The 13,057-nt window shown below is 35.9% G+C and overlaps 1 protein-coding gene across 2 annotated transcripts in view; it reads right to left on the bottom strand.

Moving 5' to 3' along the window:
- The window catches only part of CDC14A (cell division cycle 14A), a 160,804-nt gene that overhangs the window by 36,173 nt on the left and 111,574 nt on the right, over positions 1-13,057 (bottom strand). The window lies entirely within an intron of this gene.

Raw genomic sequence — 13,057 nt, 5'->3', positions numbered from 1 at the left:
TACTTTCTCTCAAAGGTTCCAGATATCACATAAAATTTAGGTCAAAACATGAGGAGAAAAACCAACAAACAAAACCCTCCCTGACTGTTTCATTGGGCTGTCAGGAAAAGAATCCATCTCTCCTGTTAAACAAAGTTTATTCTCAAATCAGAATTTTATTGTTAATGGTTAAATGCTGTAGAAAGTCTTGAATAAAAGGTTGACCTTTAAAGTACAGCAAAATTTTACATGTGATGCTCCAACCACACAATTCCACATCTAGGTGTCACCTACAGAAATACAAGCTGTGTACAAGATACAAAAATGCTTGTTGCAATATTATTTGCAACAGTAAAATACTGGAGACACCCTAATGGAAAACCAAGCTATTACATTCCAGTAGACTCATTCTGTGAAATATTATGCAGCCACTAAAAAGCCTATGACAGACCTGCATGCGGCAACAAGGAAAAGTGGCCATGAAATAAAGAATTAATGCGTGAAAAATACAAGTGACAGAGTGTGGAAAACGTGATTCCCATTTTTGTTCAAAAAAAGGGGAGGGGGAGGACGTTACAATGTTAACAAAAAGTTCACAGTTACATGGAAGAACGTACACCAAAATATTAATTAGTTACCCCCAAGAATAGTGATAAGGGAAACTTTCACTTTCTACTGCACAAAGTCTAAACTATTAGACCCTTTTTAAACAATGTGCCTCATTTACTTTCATAAAAATTAAGTGATCTAAAAAATAAGGATCAAAGCAGAACAAAGCTAGATAAGTATGAAAAGGAACATTTAAAGTTGCTATCATAAAAGATAGACAATACATCATTATATTTTTTAAACAATAGTACTTATAAGGCACCTTTAGAAGTCAGTAGAATAATGTGAAAATGTTAACAGCATGACATAGGACTGGGTGGTTGCGGGACTTTTTTTAATACAATATCTTACCCTACTTCCAAATAAGAGATAATTTTTTGCTTTTAATTTTTGTCCATTTTCCAATATTTTCCAAATAAAACAAAGAGGAAAAAGAAATACCTTTAGATCCAATTTCTGGGACAGCCAGAATAGAGGCTCTAAATGTACAATGTTGTCCACATATAAGATTAACTTACCATTTCTAACATCGTTCTAAAATTGAAACTAGTTTAAATTATCTTAAGAAACTTCCAGTATATTTCTCTAAATAGACTGAATATAAAAACAAAAATCTGGTGAGTTTTTAAATATATGAATAAAATAAAACTTCTAGAAATCTACACACACCAGTTCACTAGGGAGCAAGGCAGTACCTGCCTTCTACCACGGCAGAATTTAATTTATGGAAGCAAACCACCAAGGAGTACTTTCTGAGCTTAGGATATGTAAATTGGTGAGGTTAGCATATCACATAGTCACAGTTAATTTTTGTATACCAACTGTAAAAATATGTATTCAAAACGCTCTTGTTAACATTTCTCTCCTTTGTAGAAATCTTTATAAAACCATGGAATAGCCTCTTATACTTGGCAACTTTAAAAATTTTTGTTTTAATTATTTACACCTCCAGACTTTCTATTTCATGCTACATCTGGCATAATCCCTTATCTGATGCTTGAATCAATGGTCTCCAAATAGTAGTAAACAAGCAGTAGAGTCCCCGACACAGAATGAACAATTCAAAAAATAACTGTTAAATTCATAAATGAATGCCTTGGACCTCTGGTCAAAACTCCCAGGAATAAAGATCTATTAATATCATTACAAGGGAGAGAAGATTCAGCTCTGTCACAGTGAGAAATTCAGATAAATGAAACACACAGAAAGGACAGGAATACAGGGATAAAAGAATCAATCTCTATCCCTTAAGAAATTTCCAGTTTAGGATAAGAAGAGTAAATAACTAAAATCCAATATTATCATTGGATCAAGATTTGCCCAGGACGTTAGAAGTGACCCCTAATTCAATCTGAAGGAATCAAAGAGAAGTTCCCCAAGAATCCAAAAGTATCTGCAAAGATAAGCAGGACTTAGCCAGCAAAGAGCATTGGCAAAGCAAAGAAAACGATGTGGGATGGAGAAATAGGGATATCATAGAACACAGCATGTTTGGGGAAATGAGTTGTTTCATTTGGCTGAAGCAGAGGACACTAGAGAAGTATGCGGGAACAAGCTCATGATGGGCCCTGCATGCCATGCTAAGGAATTTAAATTTGATCCCAAAAATCAAGGGAAGACCTTGTAAGGGTCTTTAGGATTAAAAAACAAAGTGGAAACAGAGGCAAAGAAGGAGGACTAAAGAGGCTGAATTAAAAAAATATTCCAATTCCAAAATAAGTTATAAAATGAAAACTCTGATGCTGCTGCCAACCTAAAGACGAAAATTACAAAGGGACGACTTTCACTTGCTTGGTTTAAAAGACTCAATCTGTCCCATCTCTGGAAAGACTTGATTTGAACCTGAATATTAAAGCTGAATAAGGTGTCAAAGCTGATTTGTGTGTTGCTAAGCGATGCTGTACGCAAGTGCTTCTTGAGAAAAAGCAGCACTTCACAAAAATGCCTTTTTATTGACAATGAAAACCACGCTAGCTTTTATTGTGGTGTCTATTACTCCTAAAAAGCCTCATCTCACACAAAAGAAGTAAAACACGTAGTTTTAAGTATTTAGCATTTAAAAAGCAAATCTTATGTAACGCACCCGCTCAGAGTGAATCCTCCAAAGACACAGCGCATTTTCCAAGATAGGACGAAGTACACGGACCCTCTGCTAATAGGACACATGCTTTAAAATGACAGGAAGAGATTCGTCTTGGTTTGAATAGAGCCTTGAGAGATGTAGCCAGTGTTGAGTAATTGTTTTTGGCCGTGTGCTGGACCTGGGTTAGGAGGTCTGGAATAGGAATAGGTCCTGGCTAGCCAGGAATGGTACATAAGAAAATGACTAAAATGACTAAATGACTAAATGACTAAACGTGGCTTCATTATGAGCCAAGTTATAGTTGATTCTGAGATAGAGCTTTCACAGGTCTTTTTAAAAATCTGCTTCTAACATTCCTCTACTGAAACTCAAGTCAGTTGGACTATTATAAATGTTTCTGGTTTTGAGTCCAGAACACAATGGAGGTCATCGTGCAGCTGCTTTTGTTTGTGGCTGACCTGTTCTCTCTCACTTCCTTTAGTCCAACCTAATCCTACCTCTACATCATCCTAACTCTTCGTCTTCATCACTTCTTCCATCCTGAACACATTTTTCCAGGACAACCCAGCCCTGATCCCAGTATTCATCCAAAGCCTTCACTTGGTCATTTTGTATAGAAACCAAACCCACTTTCTAGTTTTGCCTAGGCCTCCTCTAGCTATGACTTAAGCACCTATGTGTCCTGTGTACCTTTTACTCCTCCATCCAGAGCTATTATGGAAACTGAGGAAGTTCCTGGCCTAAAGAATCGGGCTAATGAAATGGCCTAACTTGTTATCAAAGGAATACAGATCGGAAGCAGTAACCAAGACGCAGGGAGTGGGAAGGAGACAGGTACTTAGGGAGTTCTACAGATACATACTGTGGTACAAGTGGAAGATTTAGCAGGAGGATGTTCAGAAAGAGAATTTCTAAAGGTATAGGGGAAGGCTCTTGATTCTGAAATACACAAGAAAATGAAGCTAGAAGGAAAAATATTAGGGAATTCTTCAAAAGATTCAGCTAGCTACATCTAGTTTACGTATAGAACCCCACAATCAGGGGCTAGGTTATTGGTGTGCCATGCCAAAATGCAAACTCTATAACTAAGCCTAATGCATTACTGCCTATCCTTTTTTCCCATCTCTAACCTTTTTCATATAGTTTTATTTAGAGCACAGGAAAAAAAACAAATAAAAAACATTCATGGTGAGGATACAGAGAAACTGAACCCCTCATGCAATGTTGGTAGGAATGTAAAATGGTGCAGCCACTGTGGAAACAGTTTGGCAGTTCCTCAAAAAGTTAAACATAAAATTACCATATGATCCAGTAACTCCACTTCTGGGAATATACCCAAAACAACTGAAATTAGGGACTCAAACAGACACTCATGCATCAATGTTCATAGCTGCATTATTCACAATAGCCGAAAGGTGGAAACAACTCAAACACCCATCCAAAAATGAATGGATAAACAAAATGTGGTATATACATACAATGGAATATTATTTGGCCTCAAAAAGGAATGAAATTCTCATACATGTCACAATATAGATGAACCCTGAAAATATTATGCCAAGTGAAATGAGCCAAACACAAAAGGACAAATATTGAATGATTCCACTTATGTGAGGCACCTAGAACAGGCAAATTCATAGAGACAGAAAGTAGAATAGAGGTTGCCAGGGCTGTGGGGAGGGGATGATCGGGAGTTATTGTTTAATAGATACAAAGTTTCTGTTTGGAATGATGAAAAAATTTTGGAAATAGCAGGGATAGCTGCACAACATTGTGAACATACTTAAAGTCACTGAATTGTGTACCTAAAACAAGTTAAAATGGTAAGTTTTATATTCTACATATTTTACAATAAAAAAATTATTTAAAAATTCTATCTTAAGAGTAGTAATTGGCATGATTATTTAATGATAAATTTCTGATGTGACCAATGCCAAAAATTGTGCTATATACTTAATTATCCTTAATATGTGAACCCATATTAGGATTTTTTTTTTTGCATAGCCAATAGTTTCAGTGTCAACTAACCGTCAATAAATGGATCAGATGATGAAAACAGTAAATGCTGGAAAGAAAATCAGAAGCTTCTATAACTGTTACTGCAAAAATGTCATTTTCAATAAATAGTACAAACTCAAACTTATGCAATGTCTTTTATTCTAATAAATAAAACAGTATCTTCTATTGTGAAATTCTTATTTTTACAATATTTCATATTTTAATTTATGTACTTCAGGAAAGGCAAAATTTTCAATTGTTAACATAATTATTAAAAAAAAAAAACTTAATCCACATCCCTTGACCTACTGTATGTATCTAAAAGAAAATCATAAAAGGAAATGGTAGGAGTCAACTCCAACTAAAATGTAAACCATGATTGTTAGACTTTTTCACCCATTCTTCCATTTTCTAAACAGGTTTTCTTCATCTTATTTTTGGTAATTTCCTGAAATAAAAAGAAATGGTTAGTTAAGCTATTAATTTCTGTTCTAGCTCAATCCAACTGTGAAATTTACCAAGCACTATCGACACCAAATTGAAATATAGCCCAAACTGATACCTACAGAGTAAGGATGAGCCCAAACCCCTTATTACTGAACATGGTTCAATGACCAGCAGCACCACATCACCTGGGAGCTTGTTAGGAATGTAGAATCTCAGGCCCCACCTCAGACTTGCTGAATCAGGACTACATTGGTTAAACTGCATTTAACAACATCCCCAAATGATTCTTGTGCTCTTTAATGTTTGAGAAGCACTGAAGAGAACTGAAAGCATACTACTAAGTTAAAATGCTGAAAAATATCCAACTGACTGAAAGTTGATGAAAACATCTATGATAATAAAACAGAATGGGGGAATTTTTGATTTGTGGATTTAAGAATGAAAAAAAGTTCAACCATAAAATTGATGCTTCTTAAAGATATCTTCATTGAAAATGGAAGCTCTGTATTGCAGAGACAGGACTACCTACAGGGTCCAGATTTAGGCTTTATGTGAGTTCTCTCTCTCTCAGGAGGAAATTTAAAATAAAAATGTCATATTGTGCCCCATAATAAAGGATCTCTGTGGGCTGGAAGTCCCCATGGGAGCCCAACACTAGCCCCTCAATGATCCCTTTATAAGGAGTTAAAGCTTTCATGGATCATGATCCAGAGGTCAGCCACAGAGTGAACATTCAATAAATAGAATCACCAAATTGTGAAAAGCAGCCTGACTCCACCTTTATGCTTCTAAAGGTTGTCTGTGAGAAGGATGAGTTCAGAGTTGGCTCACTAATAAAAAGACGTATCTGTGTATCACTTTAAGAACCTTGAGGATGTTTGATAGAAGACACATTTGGGGTTCAGAATGGTATTTTTGGCTTAAGAACTTTAGCTTTAAGTAGAAGAAAAATACTTGATGGTTGTTTAGCAAACAGATCTTTATTTATATACTAAAAAAAATTAAACATAAAATTTCATACTGCAACAAAAGAGAGATCTGGATTTGCCAATACACAAATTCATCAACAACTCACAAGGATGCTAATAAACATCCCTCTCACTGCCAGTGACTTAAGAGGAATGTTTGTTTAAGACACAGAAATTACACACCTGGACGTATTCTGGTCCTCAAGGACTAGCAGGATATGACAAACCAGCCTTTCTACAGTCACACATTTCGAATTAACATTATCTAAAAAGCACTGATTAGCTTTTCGCCTCTGAAAGAATACAATCCCTTTAGCTTGTTCACTCGTTTTTGACAGATGAAAACCTACCAGAAAACTTTTTTGTCCTCTTATTTCTTTCTTAATGAACATGTTACTTACTCATGCTTTTGCATCATCACTGACTTCACATTTCATCTCCTATCATTATTCAGTCTTTGAAGCCTTGTATTTGTTTTCCTTGAAATGTCCCTGACCCATCTCTAACTCTTCAGCCCAACTTACGGCCCCTTTGATAAGTCCCTGTCTCCCTGTCTCCCTGAGATGGATGATAGTAGTCTCCTTTTTAGCCTCTTTGATTCCAATATTCATTCATCTGATTCATCTTACAAACTGTTGCAGCCCGATCTTCCTTAAATAACACTTAAATCACACGACTCCCCTACGTCAAATACTCCAAATTAGAAAGTATGATGAATAAGAGAAGTTCAGAATATCCATATTCATCATTAGGATCTGCACATCCTATTGTACATACTGACTATCTACCCAAAGCAGATGTATTTGTTTACTATGGATGCTATAAACCATCACCACAAATGTACTGGTTTAAAACAAGACAAATTTACTTTTTTACAGATGTGGAGTTGGAAGTCTGAAATCAGTTTTACTGAGCTAAATTCAAAGTGTGGGCAGGGCTGGTTCCTTCTGGAGGCTCTGAGGAGAGAATCTGTTTCCTTGCCCTTTTCAGATTCCAGGGGCTACCCATGTTCCTTGGCTTATGGCCTCTTCCTCCATCTTCAAACTGCATCAGTCCAATCTCTGCTTCTGTTATATTGCCTTCACCTCTTCCTGTGTCCCTCTTGTAAGGACTTTGTGAGATTTTGGTCCACCCAAATAATCCAGGATCATCTCCCCACATCATGATCCTCAACTTAATCACTTCTACAAAGTCCCTTTTTCCATATACAGGAACATTCACAGAAATTATAACATGCACATATTTGGGGACATTTTTCAGCCTACCACAGCAGATTCCATGCTGCAAAACAGCCAGACTAATTATCTTAAAACATAAGGCAATAACACCATTTCCAGGAAATGAAGTAGATATACTTTTCCCTATTCTTCTCACTAAGTAAAATTTAAAATCCTGTATCTTATATATAAAACAAACATAAGGAGACTCTGAAAAATAAAGAGAAGAAGGCAGACTGGTTAGAATCTTGAGACCCAAGTAACAATACAATGGTGAGTTCCCCGGGTTTTCTTTTTGCCTTACATATTCTGGTCTTGGAGCTGAAGAAGGTAGAAATCCAGAAATGCCAACAGACTGATTTTTTTTAAAAGGCTCAACAAAAGCTTGCTCTCTCTAGTCAAAGGACCAGAAAAATGGTATCCTAGTAAGACAAAAAACTATTAGACAATAACTGCTCTACTCCAGCCAAACACCATGGAGCAGGGGGAGGGAGCAGAGGGGGGGACTATGGCCCTATTCCATCAAGCCAGCAAAGGCTAAGAGGGGACCCTAGATTTCCACCCCTGCCAGGCTGTAAGGAGGCACCTCTATTCCCTCCCTCCCTCCCCAGAGAAGTGTCAAAGAAGGCTAAGTAGAAAGCCAGGTACTCGGACTTAGGGGTGGAGGGGGGGCAAGGGCAACATACGTAACCTAAACATCTGTACCCCCATAATATGCTGAAATAAAAAAAAAAAAGAAAGCCAGGTAATGAGTCCTGGCCCCACTCCCCACTTCCACCCCAACCAGGCAGTGGCAGGCACCCCTTCCCTACCAGCTGGAATGGTGTCAGAGGAACCTAGCAGAGAGTAAGACTTTCACCACCACCCTTCAGTAACAAGGCCACCCCACCACAATGTCAGTAGAGACCATGTGGGGAAGCTGGAGCTTCAACCTCTACCCAGCAGTAACAAGAAGTGCCCTGACCTCAGGTATCAACAGAGGCTGAGTGGTGAACCTGGACTTCTGCCTCCATCTGGTAAGGTGACAACCTTCACCCTCTCCCTCCCACCACCTTCCCCTGCTGGAACAGAGTTTAAGTAAGATCCAGAGTCTCACAGTATACTAGTTAAATGTCCAGGTTGACATTTTCTTACATTGATTTCAACTAAATGAAAAGAAGACAATCAGTAAATGCCAACACCAAGATGAGACAGAGATGTATTATATGACAAAGATTTTAAGTAGCCATGATAAAAATGCTTCAACAAACAATTACAAACACACATGAAACAACTGACAAAATAGAAAGTTTCAGCAAAGAAACAGAAGATACAAAGAAGAACGAATTCAAAATTTTAGAATGGAAAAACACAATGACCAATATTTAAAATGCAGTAAGTGCGCTAAACAGCAGAACAGGTAGAAGAGAGAGAATCAGTGAACTAGAAAATAGAACAATAGAAATTACCCAATCTAAATAACAAAGAGACAATACGTTGAAAATAAAATGATGAACACAGCCTCAGGGACACGTGGGATTATAACAAAAGATCTAACATTCAAATTAACAGAGTTCCGGAAGGAGAGGAGAAAGAGGACAGGGCTAAAAAGTATTCAAAGAAATAATAGTTGAAAACCTTCCAAATTTTGACAAGACATACATCTAAACATTCAAGAAGCTGTGCAAACCTCAAAAAACAGTAATCCCAAAGAAATCCACACCAAGACTCACATAGCCAAAATACTAAAAACTAAACACAAAGAAAAAAACCTTGAAAGCAATGAGAAAGAAATGACTCCATACCTATGGGCGTAAAACTTTCAACAGCAGAGATTTCTCATCAGAAACCAGGGAGGACAGAAGGAAGTGACACAAAGATTTCTAAATGATGAAAGAACAGAACTGTCAACTCATGGGAATCCAGCAAAAATATCCTTCAAGAACTAAGAGGAAATCAAGACACTCTTAGACCAGCCTGAGCAAGAGTGAGACCCTGTCTCTACTAAAAAAAATAGAAAGAAATTATATGGACAACTAAAAATCTATATAGAAAAAATTAGCCAGGCATGGTGGCTCATGTCTGTAGTCCCAGCTACTCGGGAGGCTGAGGCAGTAGGATTGCTCGAGCCCAGGAGTTTGAGGTTGCTGTGAGCTAGGCTGACGCCACGGCACTCTACTCCGGCAACAGAGTGACTCTGTCTCAAAAAAAAAAAAATAAGACACTCTTAGATTAAAGAAACGGAAAGAATTTGTTGCCAGCAAATCTACTATGAAAGAATCACTAAAGGAAGTTCTCTAAACAAAAGAAATGGTAAGAGAAGGAACCTTGGAATACTAGGAAGGAAAAAAGATTACAGTATACCATAATATAGGTAAATAAAATAGACTTTTTCTTCTCCTTTTAACTGTCTAAATGATGTTTGATGGTTGAGGCAAAAATTTTAACGTTGTGGTTCTAAATATTCATTAACGAAATATTTAGGACAATTACATTATAAATGGGGAGGGTAAAGGGATATAAAGGGAAGTAAGGTTTTATATTTTACTCGAATTGGTAAAATGACAGTATTTTAAACTCTGATAAGTTATATACAAAACACACGAACAAAGAGATATGTTCAAAATCACTATTGATATATTAAAATGGAATTCTAGAAAATGTTCAAGTAACACACAGGAAGACAGGAAAAAAACAGAGAATAAACAGAAAACAAAAAAATAAAATGGCAGAATTAAGCCCCAACATATCAATAATTACATTAAATGTAATGATCTCAATATACCAATTAAAAAATAGAAATTGAGTGAGTGGATTTAAAACTATGCCCCAACTATATGCTGTCTATAAAGATAATGATATAGGCAAATTGAAAATCCAAAGATATAAAAAGAAATACTATGCAAACATTAATCAAGGAAAAACAGGACTAGTTAGAGTAACAACAAAGAAAGTAGATCTCAGAGCAATGAAAATGACCAGGGATAGAGAGATACACAATATAACAATAAAAGGGTTAATCCACCAAGAAGACATAGCAATCCTACATATATGCACCAAATAGCAGAGCTATAAAATATATGAAGCAAAACCTGATAGAATCGAAACGAGAAATAGACAAATTCACAATTACAGTTGGAGACTACAAAACCCCTCTTAATAACTGACAGAACAATTAGACAGAATATCATCAAGGATTCAACAACTCAACACCACCATCAACCAACAGAAGCAAATCAATATTTATACAACATTCCACCCAATAACAGGAGAATATACATTCTTTTCAAGTGCCCATGGGACATATACCAAGATAGACCATCTCTTAGGCCATAAAACGAACTTCAACAAATTTAAAATAACTGAAATTATAGAGTGTATGTTCTCTAACCACAATGGAATCAAACTAAAAATCAACAAAGATAACACGAAAATCTCTAAACACTTGGAAACTAAATACCACACTTCAAAATAATCCATGGGTCAAAGAAATTGTCTCAGGGAAATTAAAAAAAAAAAAAAATCCATGGGTCAAAGAAGTTGTCTCAGGGAAATTTAAAAAAAAACTGAACTGAATGAAAATCAAAATACAGTGAAATCAAAATTTGTGGAGCAAGGCTAAGAGAGTGAAATGTGTAGCACTAAATGCGTACATTAGAATAGAATTGGAAAGTCTCAAATCAATAATCTAAGCTCCCACCTCAAGATCCTAGAAAAAGAAAAGCAAAATAAACTCAAAGCAAGCAGAAGGAAATAATAAATATAAAAATATAAATAAATCAAATTTAAAACAAACAAAAAATTTAGAGAGAAAATCAATGAAACAAAGAGCTGGTTCTTTGAAAAGATCAATAAAACTGACAAACTTCTAGCAATACTGACAAAAAAAGAGAAAAGACACAAATTACTAATATCAGAAATGAAGTCAAGAATATCACTATAGACCCTGTAAACATAAAGGAATAAATTTGGCAATTTAGATCAAATGGGCTAAGTTCTTAAAAAATATTAATACAAACTGCTATAACTCACCCAATATGAAGTAGAATGTTTACACAGCCCTATATCTATGAAGGAAAGTACATTTATAATTTTAAAACTCCCAAAAAAGAAATCCTCAAGCACAAAGGGTTTCACTGGAGAAGTCTACCAATTATTTAAAGAATTAACACTGGTTCTACACAATCTTCCAGAAAATAGAAGAGAGAACAACTCCCAATTCATTTTATGAAGGTAGTATTACTCTGACACAAAAACCAGGCAAAAACAGTACCAAAAAACTACAAACCGGCTGGGCGCAGTGGCTCAGGCCTGTAATCTTAGCATTCTGGGGGCCGAGGTGGGAGGACTGCTTGAGGTCAGGAGTTCGAGACCAGCGTGAGCAAGAGCAAGATCCCATCCCTACTAAAAATAGAAAGAAATTAGCCAAACATCTGAAAATATTTAGAAAAAATTAGCTGGCCGTGGTGGCACATGTCTGTAGTTCCAGCTACCTGGGAGGCTAAGGCAGAAGGATCACTTGAGCCAGGCGTTTGAGGTTGCTGTGAGCTAGGCTGATGCCCACAGCACTCTAGCCTGGGCAACAGAAGTAAGACTCTGTCTCAAAAAAAAAATAAAAATAAAAACTACAAACCAATATCATTTATGAATATAGACATAAAAAATGTTTGACAAAATATTAGCAAACAGAATTCAGCAATACATAAAAAGAATTACACACCATAACCAAATAAGTTTTATTCCAGAGATATGAGGTTAATTCAATACATGAAAAACAATCAATGTATCCACCATGTTAACAGAAAATCACATGATCGTATCAATCAATACAAAAAAAGCATTTGACAAGATTCAACATATATTCATGATAAGAACTCTCAGAAAAATAGAAATATAAATGAACTTCCTCAACCTCCTAAGGAACATCTACAGAAAACCTCAAATTAGCATTATAATTAACAGTGAATGCCTGGATGCTTTCCCCCCCAGATTGGAAGCAAGACAAGGATGTGTGTTCTCATCACTCTTATTCACCACAGTGCTGGAAGTTTTAGCCTGTGCAAAAAGGGAAGAAAAGGAAATAAAATGCATACAGATTGGAAATGAAATAAAACTGTACTATTTGTGGATGACATAATTATATACACAGCAATTTCCAAGAATTCACAGATGTGTGCATGCGCGTGCACACACACACACATACACAAAACTCCTAGGTTTCAGGATACAAAGTAAGCATAGAAAAGTCAATTGTATTTATATATACTATCAATGAACATGTGGACATCAAAATTAAAAATATAAATACTATTTATAATCACTCAAAAAAATTAAGTACTTAAGTATAAATCTAATAAAAAAAGGGACTTATATCCAGAAAACTACACAATGCTGACAAAAAAAATCAAAGATCTAAATAAATGGAGAAACACTGTGTTTATAAATAAGAAGACTCAGCAACAGTAAAGATGTCAATTCCCCCCAAACTGCTACAGGGGTTTAACACATTTTCTGTCAAAATCCCAGCAAGACTGTAGATATAGACAAAATTATTCTAAAACTTACATCAAAAGGGAAAGGAAGTGGCATTGCTAAGACAAATTTGTTAAAAAAGGAGAACATGGAAGGAATCACTTTTGTGACATTAAAGCTCACCACACAGGTTCAGAAATCAAGAGAATGTGGAATTGCAGAAAGGAGAGACACATAGATCAATGGAACAGAATAGAGAACAAAGAAATACATACACACAAATATACCCAATGTATTTTTGATCA

Source organism: Propithecus coquereli, unplaced genomic scaffold (genome assembly GCF_000956105.1).
Source record: "Propithecus coquereli isolate 6110/MARCELLA unplaced genomic scaffold, Pcoq_1.0 Scaffold45, whole genome shotgun sequence".
In the NCBI taxonomy this organism is placed as follows: Eukaryota; Metazoa; Chordata; class Mammalia; order Primates; family Indriidae; genus Propithecus; species Propithecus coquereli.
Note: the sequence above shows the minus strand (reverse complement) of the source record. Positions and strands in the feature narration are given on the sequence as shown.